Source organism: Arachis hypogaea, chromosome 18 (genome assembly GCF_003086295.3).
Source record: "Arachis hypogaea cultivar Tifrunner chromosome 18, arahy.Tifrunner.gnm2.J5K5, whole genome shotgun sequence".
Classification (NCBI taxonomy): Eukaryota; Viridiplantae; Streptophyta; class Magnoliopsida; order Fabales; family Fabaceae; genus Arachis; species Arachis hypogaea.
This window is the reverse complement of record NC_092053.1, coordinates 19,788,942-19,798,271: the sequence shown is the minus strand read 5'-3', so window position 1 is coordinate 19,798,271 and position 9,330 is coordinate 19,788,942. Positions and strand designations below refer to the sequence as shown.

Below are 9,330 nucleotides of genomic sequence, written 5' to 3'. Positions count from 1 at the left end.
TCAACGCCCAGAACAAGCACCAATTCGGCGCTGAACGCCCAGAGTTGTGTGCAAGGGCATTTTGCATGCCTAATTTGGTGCAAGGTTGTAAATCCTTGAACACCTCAGGATCTGTGGACCCCACAGGATCACCTCAGGATCTGTGGACCCCACAGGATCCCCACCTACTTCCACTCACTTCTTCCCACCCCTCTTTCACACAATCCCATAAACACTCTTCCCCATAAACCTACCTCATAAACTCCACCTACCTTCAAAATTCAAAATCAATTTCTTAGTATGTTTTTAGTAGGATCTAGTTACTTTTAGGGATGTTTTCACTAGTTTTTATGTTAAATTCACATTTCTGGACTTTACTATGAGTTTGTGTATTTTTCTATGATTTCAGGTATTTTCTGGCTGAAATTGAGGGACTTGAGCAAAAATCAGATTCAGAGGTTGAAGAAGGACTGCTGATGTTGTTGGATTCTGACCTCCCTGTACTCAAAGTTGATTTTCTGAAGCTACATAACTCAAAATGGCGCGCTTCGAATTGCGTTGGAAAGTAGACATCCAGGGCTTTCCAGCAATGTATAATAGTCCATACTTTGGCTGAGTTTAGATGACGTAAATGGGCGTTGAACACCAGTTCTACGCTGCTATCTGGAGTTAAACGCCAAAAACAAGTCACAAACCAGAGTTGAACACCAGAAATATGTTACAACCTGGCGTTCAACTCCAGAAAGAGCCTCTGCACGTGTAACATTCAAGCTCAGCCCAAGCACACACCAAGTGGGTCCCGGAAGTGGATTTATGCATCAATTACTTACTTCTGTAAACCCTAGTAGCTAGTTTATTATAAATAGAACTTTTTACTATTGTATTAGACATCCTGGATTGTATTTTTGATTCGGTGATCACGTTTGAGGGCTGGCCTCTCGGCCATGCCTGAACCTTTCACTTATGTATTTTTAACGCTAGAGTTTCTACACTCCATAGATTAAGGTGTGGAGCTCTGCTGTTCCTCAAAGATTAATGCAAAGTACTACTGTCTTTCTATTCAATTCAACTTATTCCACTTCTAAGATATCCATTCGCACCCAAGAACATGATGAATGTGATGATTATGTGACGCTTATCATCATTCTCCCTTACGAACGCGTGCCTGACAAACACTTCCGTTCTACATGCAAACAAGCTAGAATGAATATCTCTTGGATCTCTTAATCAGGATCTTCGTGGTATAAGTTAGAACCCATGGATGGCCATTCCTGAGGTCTGGAAAGTCTAAACCTTGTCTGTGGTATTCCGAGTAGGATCTGGGAAGGGATGGCTGTGACGTACTTCAAACTCGCGAGTGCTGGGCGTAGTGACAGACGCAAAAGGATAGTAAATCCTATTCCAGTATGATCGAGAACCTCAAATGATTAGCCGTGCCGTGACAGAGCATTTGGACCATTTTCACAAGAGGAGGGGATTGTAGCCACTGACAACGGTGATGCCCTTGCATAAAGCTTGCCATGGAAAGGAGTAAGACTGATTGGATGAAGACAGTGGGAAAGCGGAGGTTCAGAGGAATGAATGCATCTCCATACGCTTATCTGAAATTCTCACCAATGATTTACATAAGTATTTCTATCCTTCTTTTATTAATTATTTTCGAAAACTCCATAATCAATTATTATCCGCCTGACTGAGATTTACAAGGTGACCATAGCTTGCTTCATACCAACAATCTCCGTGGGATCGACCCTTACTCACGTAAGGTTTATTACTTGGACGACCTAGTGCACTTGCTGGTTAGTTGTATCGAAGTTGTGACAAATTATGAATTGAGATTAGAGCACCAAGTTTTTGGAGCCATTACAAGAGATCACAATTTCGTGCACCAAGTTTTTGGCGCCGTTGCCGTGGATTGTTCGAGTTTGGACAACTGACGGTTCATCTTGTTGCTCAGATTGGGTAACTTTCTTTTCGTTTTCTTTTCAAAAAAATCTTTCAAAAATTTCTCCTTTATTTTCGAAAAAAAAATAATAATAATAAAAATGTTTTCAAAAATATATTTTTCTTCAGAATTTTTGAGAATGAATTCTAGTGTTTCATAAAGCATGTTGAAGCCTGGTTGGCTGTAAAGCCACGACTGTAGGGCATGTTAGGCGTGTCATGTCTGAGTTACATACTAAAGCTTGGCTGGCTATTAAGCCATGCCTGTCCCTTTGATTGGAGCTTTAGGCTAAAGAGCATAAGATTCCTGGAATTCATATTAAAAATTTTGGAATCCTTATTTTTCTTTTTCAAAATGATTTTCGAAAAAAATTAAAAGAAAATACAAAAAATTCATAAAATCATAAAAATCAAAAATATTTTTTTTTGTGTTTCTTGTTTGAGTCATGTGTCATGTTATAAGTTTGGTGTCAATTGCATGTTCATCTTGCATTTTTCGAAAAAATTCATGCATTCATAGTGTTCTTCATGATCTTCAAGTTGTTCTTGGTAAGTCTTCTTGTTTGATCTTTGCATTTGCATGTTTTGTGTCTTTTCTTGTTTTTCATATGCATTCATGAATTCTTTATGTCTAAGCATTAAAGAATTCTAAGTTTGGTGTCTTGCATGTTTTCTTTGCATTAAAAAAAAAGTTTTCAAAAATATGTTCTTGATGTTCATCATGATCTTCATAGTGTTCTTAGTGTTCATCTTGACATTCATAGCATTTTTGCATGCATCACATGTTTTGATCTAAAATTCTCATGCATTGCATCATGTTCATGTTTTTCTCTCTCATCATGAAAATTTTAAAAATCAAAAAAAATATCTTCCCCTTTTTCTCTCATAAAATTCGAAAATTTGAGTTGACTTTTTCAAAAGTTTTTAAAAATCTAGTTGTTTTTATGAGTCAAATCAAATTTTCAATTTAAAAATCCTATCTTTTTCAAAACCTTTTTCAAAAATCAAATCTTTTTTCAATTTTTTTTGTTATTTTCGAAAATTTCAAAAATATTTTTCAAAAATCTTTTTCTTAATTTTACATCATATTTTCAAAAATAACATCATCAATTAATGTTTTGATTCAAAAATTTCAAGTTTGTTACTTACTTGTTAAGAAAGATTCAAACTTTAAGTTCTGGAATCATATCTTGTGATTTCTTGTGAATCAAGTCATTAATTGAGATTTTAAAAAAAATTAAATCTTTTTCAAAAACTAATTTCTATCATATCTTTTCAAAAATATCTTCTTATTTTACCTTTTTCAAAAATTTGATTTCAAAATATCTTTTCTAACTTCCTAACTTCTTATCTTTTCAAAATTTGTTTCAACTAACTAACTAACTTTTTGTTTGTTTCTTACCTTTTTCAAAACTACCTAACTAACTCTCTCTCTCTAATTTTCGAAAATATCTTCCCTCTTTTTCAAAAATTTCTTTTTAATTAACTAACTATTTTATTTTTTATTTGAATTTTCGAAAAACTACTAACCTTTTTCAAAAAACTATTTTCGAAAATCACTAACTCTTTTTCAAAAATTATTTTCGAAAATTCTCTCCTCCTCTCATCCCCTTCTATTTATTTATTCATCTACTAACACTTCTCTTCATCTCACATCACTGCTCCTATCTTTACCCTTGTGTTTGGATTCTTCATTCTTCTTCACCCCTATTCCTTTTCTTCGTCTACTAACAATAAGGAACCTCTTTACTGTGACATAGAGGATTCCTCTTCTTTTCTTGTTCTCTTCTCTTTCTTATGAGCAGGGATAAAGAAAAAGGAATTCTTGTTGAAGCTGATCCAGAACCTGAAAGGACTCTGAAGAGAAAACTAAGAGAAGCTAAATTACAAACAATCCAGAGACAACCTTATTGAAAATTTTGACCAAGTAAAGGAGATGGCAGCCGAACCCAACAACAATAATGCAAGGAGGATGCTTGGTGATTTTACTGCACCTAATTCCAATTTACATGGAAGAAGCATCTCCATTCCTGCCATTGGAGCAAACAACTTTGAGTTGAAACCTCAGCTAGTTTCTCTGATACAGCAGAACTGCAAGTTTCATGGACTTCCATCTGAAGATCCTTTTCAGTTCTTAACTGAATTCTTGCAGATATGTGATACTATTAAGACCAATGGAGTAGATCCTGAAGTCTACAGGCTCATGCTTTTCCCTTTTGCTGTAAGAGACAGAGCTAGAGTATGGTTGGACTCTCGACCCAAAGACAGCCTGAACTCTTGGGATAAGCTGGTCACGGCTTTCTTAGCCAACTTCTTTCCTCCTCAAAAGCTGAGCAAGCTTAGAGCTGATGTTCAAATCTTCAGACAGAAAGAAGGTGAATCCCTCTATGAAGCTTGGGAAAGATACAAGCAGTTGACCAAAAAGTGTCCTTCTGACATGCTTTTAGAATGGACCATCCTGGATATATTCTATGATGGTTTATCTGAGCTATCAAAGATGTCATTGGATACTTCTGCAGGTGGATCCATTCACCTAAAGAAAATGCCTGCAGAAGCTCAAGAACTCATTGACATGGTTGCTAATAACCAGTTTATGTACACTTCTGAGAGGAATCCTGTGAGTAATGGGACGCCTATGAATAAGGGAGTTCTTGAAATTGATACTCTGAATGCCATATTGGCTCAGAACAAAATATTGACTCAGCAAGTCAATATGATTTTTCAGAGTCTGAATGGAATGCAAGCTGCATCCAACAGTACTCAAGAGGCTTCTTATGAAGAAGAAGCTTATGATCCTGAGAACCCTGCAATAGCAGAGGTAAATTACATGGGTGAACCATATGGAAACACCTATAATCCATCATGGAGAAATCACCCAAATCTCTCATGGAAGGATCAAAAGCCTCAACAAGGCTTTAATAATGGTGGAAGAAACAGGTTTAGCAATAGCAAACCTTTTCCATCATCCACTCAGCAACAGACAGAGAACTCTGAACAAAATACTTTTAATTTAGCAAACTTAGTCTCTGATCTATCCAAGGCCACTGCAAGTTTCATGAATGAAACAAGGTCTTCCATTAGAAATTTGGAAGCACAAGTGGGCCAGCTAAGTAAAAGGATCACTGAAATCCCTCCTAGTACTCTCCCAAGCAACACAGAAGAGAATCCAAAAGGAGAGTGCAAGGCCATTGACATAAGCAACATGGCCGAACCTATAAGAGAAGGAGAGGACGTAAATCCTAAGGAGGAAGACCTCCTGGGACGTCCAGTGATCAATAAGGAGCTTCCCTCTGAGGAACCTAAGAAATCTGAGACTCATCTAGAGACCATAGATATTCCATTGAACCTCCTTATGCCATTCATGAGCTCTGATGAGTATTCCTCTTCTGAAGAGAATGAGGATGTTACTGAAGAGCAAGCTGCCAAGTTCCTTGGTGCAATCATGAAGCTAAATGCCAAATTATTTGGTATTGAGACTTGGGAAGATGAACCTCCCTTGTTCACCAATGAACTAAGTGATCTGGATCAACTGACATTGCCTCAGAAGAGACAGGATCCTGGAAAGTTCATAATACCTTGTACCATAGGCACCATGATCTTCAAGGCTCTGTGTGACCTTGGTTCAGGATAAACCTCATGCCCCTCTCTGTAATAGAGAAACTGGGAATCTATGGGGTGCAAGCTGCTAAAATCTCATTAGAGATGGCAGACAATTCAAGAAAACAGGCTTATGGACAAGTAGAGGACGTGTTAGTAAAGGTTGAAGGCCTTTACATCCTGCTGACTTCATAGTCCTGGATACCGGAAAGGAAGAGGATGAATCCATCATCCTAGGAAGACCTTTCTTAGCCACAGCAAGAGCTGTGATTGATGTGGACAGAGGAGAATTGATCCTTCAAATAAATGAGGACAACCTTGTGTTTGCAACTCAAGGATCTCTCTCTGCATCCATGGAGAGGAAGCATAAAAAGCTTCTCTCAAAGCAGAGTCAACCAAAGCCCCCACAGTTAAACTCTAAGTTTGGTGTTGGGAGGCCACAACCAAGCTCTAAGTTTGGTGTTGGGAGGTCTCAACAAAGCTCTGCACATCTGTGAGGCTCCATGAGAGCCCACTGTCAAGCTTTTGACATTAAAGAAGCGCTTGTTAGGAGGCAACCCAATGTTTAATTATCTAATTTTATTTTTGTTTTTCATGTTTTATTAGGGTCATGATCATATGGAGTCACAAAATAAATATAAAAATTGAAAACGGAATCAAAAACAGCAGAAGAAAAATCACACCCTGGAGAAAGACCTTACTGGTGTTTAAACGCCAGTAAGAAGCATGTTTTGGGCATTCAACGCCAGAACAGAGCATGGTTCTGGCGCTGAACGCCAAAAATGGGCAGCATCTGGGTGTTTGAACGCCAGAAATGCACCCTGGAGGAGAGCTGGCGCTGAACGCCCAGAACAAGCATGGTTCTGGCGTTCAACGCCAGAAATAGGCTACAAATGGGCGTTCAACACCCAGAACAAGCACCAATCTGGCGCTGAACGCCTATAGTTGTGTGCAAGGGCATTTTGCATGCCTAATTTGGTGCAAGGTTGTAAATCCTTGAACACCTCAGGATCTGTGGACCCCACAGGATCCCCACCTACCTCCACTCACTTCTTCTCACCCCTCTTTCACACAATCCCATAAACACTCTTCCCCATAAACCTACCTCATAAACTCCACCTACCTTCAAAATTCAAAATCAATTTCCCACCCAAACCCACCCTATATGGCCGAAACCTCACCCCCTCCCTTCCCTATATAAAGCCTTCCATTCTTCCTCATTTTCACATAACACAACCCTCTCTTCTCTTCTTGGCCGAAACACACCTCCCCCCTCTTCTCCATCTTTTGTTCTTCTTCTTCTTCATCTTTTCTTTCTTCTCTTGCTCGAGGGCGAGCAAAATTCTAAGTTTGGTGTGGTAAAAGCATAAGCTTTTTGTTTTTCCATTACCATTGATGGCACCTAAGACCGGAGAATCCTCTAGAAAAGGGAAAGGGAAAACAAAAGCTTCCACCTCCGAGTCATGGGAGATGGAAAGGTTCATCTCCAAAGCCCATCAAGACCACTTCTATGATGTTGTGGCCAAGAAGAAGGTGATCCCCGAGGTCCCTTTCAAACTCAAAAGAAATGAGTATCCAGAGATCCGACATGAAATTCAAAGAAGAGGTTGGGAAGTTCTAACAAACTCCATCCAACAAGTCGGCATCCTAATGGTTCAAGAGTTCTATGCTAATGCATGGATCACTAGGAACCATGATCAAAGTAAGAACCCGAACCCAAAGAATTATCTCACCATGGTTCGGGGGAAATACTTAGATTTTAGTCCGGAAAATGTGAGGTTGGCGCTCAACTTGCCAAACATGGAAGAGAACGCACGCCCCTACACAAGGAGAGTCAACTTTGATCAAAGGTTGGACCAAATCCTCATGGACATATGTGTAGAAGGAGCTCAATGGAAGATTGTCTCAAAAGGCAAACTGGTTCAACTAAGAAGACTGGACCTTAAGCCTGTAGCTAGAGGATGGTTGGAGTTCATTCAATGCTCAATCATTCCATCTAGCAACCGAGGCTTTATATAGGGAAGGGAGGGGGGTTAAGGTTCGGCCATTTAGGGTGGGTTTGGGTGGGAAATTGATTTTGAATTTTGAAGGTAGGTGGAGTTTATGAGGTAGGTTTATGGGGAAGAGTGGGTGGATGTGAGTGGTGAAGAGGTGATGGGGAAGAGAGATTGAGGTGATTGGTGAAGGGTTTTGGGAAAGAGTGTTTATGGGATTGTGTGAAAGAGGGGTGAGAAAAAGTGAGTGGAGGTAGGTGGGGATCCTGTGGGGTCCACAGATCTTGAGGTGTTCCTGTGGGGTCCACAGATCCTGAGGTGTTCAAGGATTTACAACCTTGCACCAAATTGGGCATGCAAAATGCCCTTGCACACAACTCTGGGCGTTCAGCGCCAGATTGGTGCTTGTTCTGGGCGTTCAGCGCCAGAACCATGCTCTGTTCTGGCGTTGAACGCCCAAAACATGCTTCTTACTAGCGTTTAAACGCCAGTAAGGTCTTCCTCCAGGGTGTGATTTTTCTTCTGCTGTTTTTGATTCCGTTTTCAATTTTTTATATTTATTTTGTGACTCCACATGATCATGAACCTAATAAAACATGAAAAATAAAAATAAAATTAGATAATTAAACACTGGGTTGCCTCCCAACAAGCACTTCTTTAATGTCAATAGCTTGACAGTGGGCTCTCATGGAGCCTCACAGATGTGCAGAGCTTTGTTGAGACCTCCCAACACCAAACTTAGAGCTTGGTTGTGGCCTCCCAACACCAAACTTAGAGTTTGACTGTGGGGGCTTTGGTTGACTCTGCTTTGAGAGAAGCTTTTTATGCTTCCTCTCCATGGATGTAGAGAGAGATCCTTGAGTTGCAAACACAAGGTTGTCCTCATTTATTTGAAGGATCAATTCTCCTCTGTCCACATCAATCACAGCTCTTGCTGTGGCTAAGAAAGGTCTTCCTAGGATGATGGATTCATCCTCTTCCTTTCCAGTATCCAAGACTATGAAATCAGTAGGGATGTAAAGGCCTTCAACCTTCACTAACACGTCCTCTACTTGTCCATAAGCCTGTTTTCTTGAATTGTCTGCCATCTCTAATGAGATTTTAGCAGCTTGCACCCCATAGATTCCCAGTTTCTCTATTACAGAGAGGGGCATGAGGTTTATCCCTGAACCAAGGTCACACAGAGCCTTGAACATCATGGTGCCTATGGTACAAGGTATTATGAACTTTCCAGGATCCTGTCTCTTCTGAGGCAATGTCAGTTGATCCAGATCACTTAGTTCATTGGTGCACAAGGGAGGTTCATCTTCCCAAGTCTCAATACCAAATAATTTGGCATTTAGCTTCATGATTGCACCAAGGAACTTGGCAGCTTGCTCTTCAGTAACATCCTCATTCTCTTCAGAAGAGGAATACTCATCAGAGCTCATGAATGGCATAAGGAGGTTCAATGGAATCTCTATGGTCTCTAGATGAGTCTCAGATTCCTTAGGTTCCTCAGAGGAAAGCTCCTTATTGATCACTGGACGTCCCAGGAGGTCTTCCTCCTTGGGATTCACGTCCTCTCCTTTCCTTATAGGTTCGGCCATGGTGCTTATGTCAATGGCCTTGCACTCTCCTTTTGGATTCTCTTCTGTATTGCTTGGGAGAGTACTAGGAGGGATTTCAGTGATCCTTTTACTCAGCTAGCCCACTTGTGCTTCCAAATTTCTAATGGAAGACCTTGTTTCATTCATGAAACGTACAGTGGCCTTGATTAGATCAGAGACTAAGTTTGCTAAATTAGAGGTATTTTGTTCAGAGTTCTCTATCTGTT

At 39.9% G+C, this 9,330-nt stretch overlaps 1 non-coding gene across 1 annotated transcript; it reads right to left on the bottom strand.

Annotated features, from left to right (window-relative positions):
• Positions 1-4,258: 4,258 nt before the first annotated feature.
• Positions 4,259-4,366, bottom strand: LOC112774849 (small nucleolar RNA R71). Its single transcript, XR_003189308.1, has one exon. It is a non-coding gene; the product is annotated as a small nucleolar RNA R71 (small nucleolar RNA).
• Between the last annotated feature and the right edge of the window lie 4,964 nt (positions 4,367-9,330).